The sequence below is a fragment of the Orcinus orca genome, chromosome 8 (genome assembly GCF_937001465.1).
Source record: "Orcinus orca chromosome 8, mOrcOrc1.1, whole genome shotgun sequence".
NCBI lineage: Eukaryota > Metazoa > Chordata > Mammalia > Artiodactyla > Delphinidae > Orcinus > Orcinus orca.
Genome location: NC_064566.1, coordinates 99,805,082 through 99,811,869, shown reverse-complemented (window position 1 = coordinate 99,811,869; position 6,788 = coordinate 99,805,082).

Below are 6,788 nucleotides of genomic sequence, written 5' to 3'. Positions count from 1 at the left end.
GAATGCTCTAGGCCAGCACAGGATCGCAGTGACTAGTAGTCAGCACAATTACCCTTAGTCGGCCTTTACCAAGGCGTAGAGGGTAAGGAGGAAGGCAGTAATGGCTGGGACACCCGACATCCCATGACATGATTGGCATTGGTGTATAACCAGCCTGCTCTGTGGAAGCCACAGAATTCCAGAATGATAGGGTCACAGAAGCCTTCGGAGATGTTAAAACAAACGAACACATAAACAAAAGACCTTGCATTTTACAAAAAAGGAAATGGGCCTAGAAAGATGGACTGATTTGCCCAGAATCGCATAGCTAGTGAATGGCAAAGCCGGAGCTGGAACCCAGATCTCAGAGCTCTGCTCGTACGCTCTTAGAGTGCTTCTTGATGTTGCTCACAGGCTAGGCTGAGTGACTTGTAAGCCCTCCCACCCACACCATGCCCAGGCCTCAAACTGCACAGTAGGCCCAGCTCTTCAGCAGATGAGCTCAGACTCAGTCACAGCCTCGCCAGGCCTTGCAAGGACTCTCTGCACCTCCCGCACCACCCCCGCCCCGTCCCTCATGCCCGTTCTCTAATTTGCCTTCCTCCATCCATTAAGGCCTGTGACAGGCAAGCTCCCAGCTCCCCACTCCCTCCCCAGAGAACATCTCAGCCGGCTGGCCCATAGGCCTGTTGCAGAAAAGAACACTTCCTGGAGGGGATGTCAGGGATTGCAAGGTGGATCTGAGGAGCCCTCTGCTTGCATTTCCTGGAGAAGCCTGTGGGGCCTCTGATTCCTTTTATATCCTCTGAACCCTTAAGTAAGCTTGTTGGTGATGCCATGTAGACAAAGTATCCATAAACTGAAAACAAAGGCAAAACTGCCAGATGGCTTAGGTCAAAGGCCACATGCCTGGAATTGCCTGTCTACTCCTTTCATCTCTTTGCTCCTTCTTCAAATATTTTTGAAATATCATCTCTTCTGCTGAGCCCTTCAAATGGAGGAATCATTCTGAACCAGGATTCAAATCCTTAGTTGCCCCTCACTGGCAGTGTGACCCTTCTGCGCCTCAGTTTTCTCATCTGTAAAATGGGAACAGTCAGATTATCTTTCTCATAGGGTTATTGTGAGATTGTGAATTGATAAACACACAGCACTTATATACATGTCTGAAACAAAGTAAACCCTCAATAAACATTTCCTGTGGTGATAATGATGATGACGAAGATGATGATAGTAAAGATGGACCTCTCTCATTTTAAACAGGAATATACCGTGGGACTCCAACTGCCCTATAATATGTACTTCTCCTGCTTTCTGTCCATACCTAAGTATATTTTAGTGCATTATCTGATATAATCCTCTTCACTGTTGGTTCTCTTGACTAGTGGTCAATGTCTGATTTAGAGAGCAGGTCCCCACCGGGCAGGGACCAGAGCTGGTTAACACTCTGAGCCTTACTCCCCTCCTCTGTCAAATGGATCTAATCCCACATGACTTGCATAAAGGATTAACCAAATTAGCATCATAGATTAAATGGTCAATAATACTGTCACCCTTATTCCTGATTATCTATCTGTGTAACCTGACTAGTATTAGGTTTATTATAAGACATCTTCCTTTTTATTGATAAAAACAGTCAAATATAGCAATTTCATGTGGCTCAGTCTTATAATAGTAACAATAATTGTAATAAAAACAACAATAACATCCAACATTTATTTAATGCTCCTATATGCCAGGTACTGCCCCGGCATGACATGTTTCACATGGATTATGTCATTTAATGTCTGTGAGCCTATGAGGTATATGTCATTATCATATGTCATATGATAATGTCAAATAAATAAGCACCTAGAAGTTTAGTAAATGTCCAAAAGTAACACAGATAGTAATAGGACACAAACCTACAGTGTTAAATTCTGAGTTCACATTCCCAACGAATACTCTCTACTGCTTGGTCTTCTGCATCCAGAACTCTACCTTGTTCTTTTCTTTTTTATTGAACTATAGTTGATTTATAGTGTTTCAAGTGTACAGCAAAGTGATTCAGTTATACATATATATATACATATATATATATATGTATATATATATGCTTTTTCAGATTCTTTTCCATTGTAGGTTATTACAAGATATTGAATATAGTTCCCTGTGCTACACAGTAGGTCCTTGTTGTTTATTTTATATATAGTAGTATCTGTTAATCCCAAATTCCCAATTGATCCCTCCCCTCCTTCCTTTGTGGTAACCATAAATTTGTTTTCTATGGCTGTGAAGCTATTTCTGTTTTGTAAATAAGTTCATTTGCATCATTTTTTTTTAGATTCCACATGTAAGTGATGTGATATTTGTCTTTGTCTGGCTTACTTCACTTAGTATGATAATCTCTAGGTCCATCCATGTTGCTGCAAATGGCATTATTTCACTCTTTTTTATGGCTGAGTAATATTCCATTGCATATATGTACCACACCTTCTTTATCCATTCATCTGTTGATGGACATTTAGGTTGCTTCCATGTCTTGGCTATTGTAAATAGTGTTGCTATGAACATTGGGGTGCATGTATCTTTTCCAATTAGAGTTTTCATCTTTTCTGGATATATGCCCAGAAGTGGGATTGCTGGGTCACATGGTAGCTCTATTTTTAGTTTTTTAAGGAACCTCCATACTATTCCCCATAGTAGTTGCACCAATTTACATTCCCACCAACAGTGTGGGAGGGTTCCCTTTTCTCCACACCCTCTCCTTGTTCTTGTAGATCCATCTTTCAATCCTCAAGGACTGGGACCCTGTCCTTGACACCCAGGCAGTGGCTAGGCTCCTGTCACCTGATGAGAAAATGCCCTGCTTCTACCTTTGTCTGCTGAGACCCTGAGTATGGCTTACTCCTAGTTTCTCCATCACTGTGTTCTGTCTGTCCAAGGAACACTCCCTCATTGTTCATGTTGGGCCTGCCTGATGCAAAGTGCTTTACTGAATTGCTCCCCATCGTATGTGTTTTTGTCTTAATCATATGCCACATTCTGCTTACCAGACAGTACTTGCTCCTTCAGCTTCAGCTGTCTCCCCCATTCCTAGGAGGGTGCTAGTGTCAGATCCGTGCTCATCCCCTCTGTCATTTCATGTTGTCTTAAGCAGATCACACCTAGCCCTGCTCATGCATATGATGCTATGGAGAGAACCCTGGAGATGGAGGGAGCATGAGACCTGGTCCCTGCGTGCAAAGGGCTTGTAATCTCATTGGCAGACAGAATATAGAAAAAGAAATGCAAGCTAGCGCATATTGTGCAATGATTGAGTGGTCCGGACATTTATTATGCAGTAAAGACTTAGCATTAGGAACAGAGTGAAGAATGGTGGTCAGGATACAGTCCAAACAGTTCCTCTTTACCATTTGCACCAAGCCCAGTATCCAGTATCAAAGGGAAGGGAGCCCGATAGGGGAACAGCGGGAGCTCACCTAAGAGGTCAAAGTGGCAAAGCAGCTCTGCGGCGTGTCCCCTCACCTCCAGCCCGCTCCACGTAACGGCAGAAGCTGAATCCCATTTCTGTGCCTCACCACACAGGATCCTGAGCCTCTCATTCACAATGAGAAGAAGTCCAGCGACCATAATTTAAATTCCCCCCGGTGCCTAGCCTGACTGTGTCAGAGTGAATTGCAGGCTAAAAAGCCACATTGACTTTTGTTTAGACCCACACACACCATGCATTTTCAGGCGATTTTTTTCAGCCTCCCTTCTGCTAGCTGAACAAGACTCATCTATCTGCAGCCATTAAGTCTATCCACAGGCAGGTATCAGGCATGACCAGGAAATCAATGAGCCAGTGAGACAAGATATTTCCTCCCTCTTTTGCTCATCTAAATGGGGAAAGCTTCCAGTGGTGCTCAGAGAACAGCTGCTGCCCATCGTCCTTTTCTCTCTCCCTACATGGCAAACACAGAAATTATTTTCTGCCAAGAAAACGGACCAAGGCTAAACTCAAAACTTTGTTTGTATGATGAAGCCAGTCTAAAATCTCCTTCACGTCCTAGAAGCTATTATAGAATCTGTTCTGGAAAAGGGAGGGAAGGAGAGGTCAGAGATTAACTGGGTAGAGGTATATGAAATGTCCAAGCCCTCTATTTCCAGGCAGAACTACATGGGAAGCATCCATTGGTTGGCTCAGATTCTCAGGGACCTTTACTTCCAAACCCTATTCTAAAGACTTGTGTCTGTGAACGTCGGGACTTCTTTCCTGCATCTGGCTTTTATTCGTCTAAGATAATTGATCACTGACGATAGCATGTTTTCTGAGCCTCTGGTGTTCAGTAATGTTTTGGAACTTGGCAGGCTTTGTGACTAGAGAGCAGGCTTCATTCACCATCACTGGTAGAATTGGACCCTGGATAGTGTTGAGGTGGAAAGCAAAGGGCAAGACACTGGTCTTAGTGGGCTCGGGCTGCCGTAAAACACCATAGACTGAGCAACTTAAACAAGATGTTTATTTTCTCACAGTTCTAGATGCTAGAAGTCCAAGATCAAGATGCCAGCATGGCTGGTTTCTAGCGAGAGCTCTCTCCCCAGGTTGCCAATGGCCACCTCCACACTGTGAGCTCACGTGACCCCTCCTCTGTGCGAGAAGAGTTCTGGGGTTTCTTCTTATAAAGACGCTAATCTCATCGTGAGGCCACCACCCTCATCTAAACCTATTCCCTCCCATAGACCCCACCTTCAAAACCATCATATTGGAGGTTAGGGCTTCAAGATGTGAATTGGGGGTAAAGGAGGGAAATGTAATTCAGTCCAAAGCAGCATTGTACTCTGAATACTCTCTGTTACTACATGAACCATCCTGATCAGGGACAGAAGTGTCCATTAGGTGTAGGACCACGTATTTCTGTGATGACTTCTCCTGTGTTTTCTTAGGCAGCTGTGGTTGGTGTGATGTGGTATAGTTTCTGTGTTGTGGTATTATCCGCACTGGATTTGCAGCCAAAAGAAAAGATTTCAATCACCTCACACTCATTAGGATGGCTACTATCAAAAACAGAGAAAATAGGGCTTCCTTGGTGGCACAGTGGTTGAGAGTCCGCCTGCCGATGCAGGGGACACGGGTTCATGCCCCAGTCCGGGAAGATCCCACATGCCGCGGAGCAGCTGGGCCCGTGAGCCATGGCCGCTGAGCCTGCGCGTCCGGAGCCTGTGCTCTGCAACGGGAGAGGCCACAGCAGTGAGAGGTCCGCATACTGCAAAAAAAAAAAAAAAACAGAGAAAATAATAAGTGTTGGCAAGGGTGTGGGACAATTGAAACACTCATGCAGTGTTGGTGGGACTGTTAAATGGTACAATAGAAATAGAAAACAGTATGGTGGTTCCTCAAAAAATTAAATCTGGAATTACCATGTGATCCAGCAATTCCACTTCAGGGTATACATCCCATGTGCAGCAACAAAGACCCAATGCAGCCAAAAATAAATAAATTAATTAATTAATTTTAAAAAAACTAATGTGATAGACTGAGCAGCCAAAGAATGTGAAAATCTTAAAAATTAATCCTATTAAATCAGAATAAATATCGTAATTATAATTAACAAATTATTAAGTTAATTGTCAGTGAAAATTAATTAAGTTGATGAAAATTAATCATATTATGATTGTGTGCATCCCCTTATCAGGTGTCTGTGTCTAGTTAAATTATGTTTTACTACTTTCTTTCTTAGACTTGATTATAAAGATTTTACCTGACTTGTTGACTTGACTCTTAATTTGTGACCTTGTTATGAGTCCTTGCAAAATTACACACTGTAGATTTTTTAAAAACAGCTCCAAGCACATTACATTTTTCAAAGGATCTTAAATGCATTATCGAATTAATAACATCTTTGCCAAGACTGAGGAAGATCAAATTTCTGAAGTCTAGAAAGCCAGAGAGATTGTCCAGTTTAAATTGTTTCTTTCCCTCCACAACGTGCCTTTTTAGCTGCTAACTGTGACTCTCTGAGGTGTCCCTTTAGCACAGACTAATGTAAAAGGAGGAGGACAGGTGGAATTGAGACTTCTTATCCCACAGAGATCGGGGTTCTGGATACCTGTGCCCCCTTGTGTTTGTTAGGTCTGTAGTGGTTCAGAATAGAACAGAAAAGTGAAACTCAGGGCAGGCAGCAACAGTCCCAAATACTTCATCCCCAAAGCTAAGCATGGACAGCCATGCACAGGAAGCCAGTGAGAAAGTGTGTGTGCATGTGAGAGAGAGAGAGAGAGAAAGAGAGATGTATTTTGCAAGAGTCATCAGACTGTGGAATCAAACACTGGTGCCCCAGCACCACCACTCCCCTTCCGCCCACCAAGCTGCCACATTACTAATTCTCAGCCATGGCTCTACATCAGAAAAATCTATTATTGACTGTATGTGCCCACACATCCAGAGATTCTGATTAATTTGATCTGGGGTAGGGTCTAGGAATCAGCATTTTCCAGAGCTCCATAGATGTTTCTTACATACCGCCAGGGTTGAGAACCATTGGGTCATGCGTTCCATCAGCTTAGACGAAGTTAGATAGAATTTACCATTGATAAGGACATTTGATCTTGAACCTAGGAAATTTATAAATATCATCTTCGGAGCTTTAAAGTCTTTGAGTTATATATAGTGAATTAAACATGTGTTCATCTATACTCCCTCCCGGGTTCCCACTAAAATAAGAGTGAATGTTTTAAACCTGTAAGGACATGTAGCACAGAGAAGAGAAACCAACAGACAAGCGCTACCAGCTAAGTTTTGGAAAATGGAATGCAAATAGAGGAATAGAAACTGACTTCATCAAGCT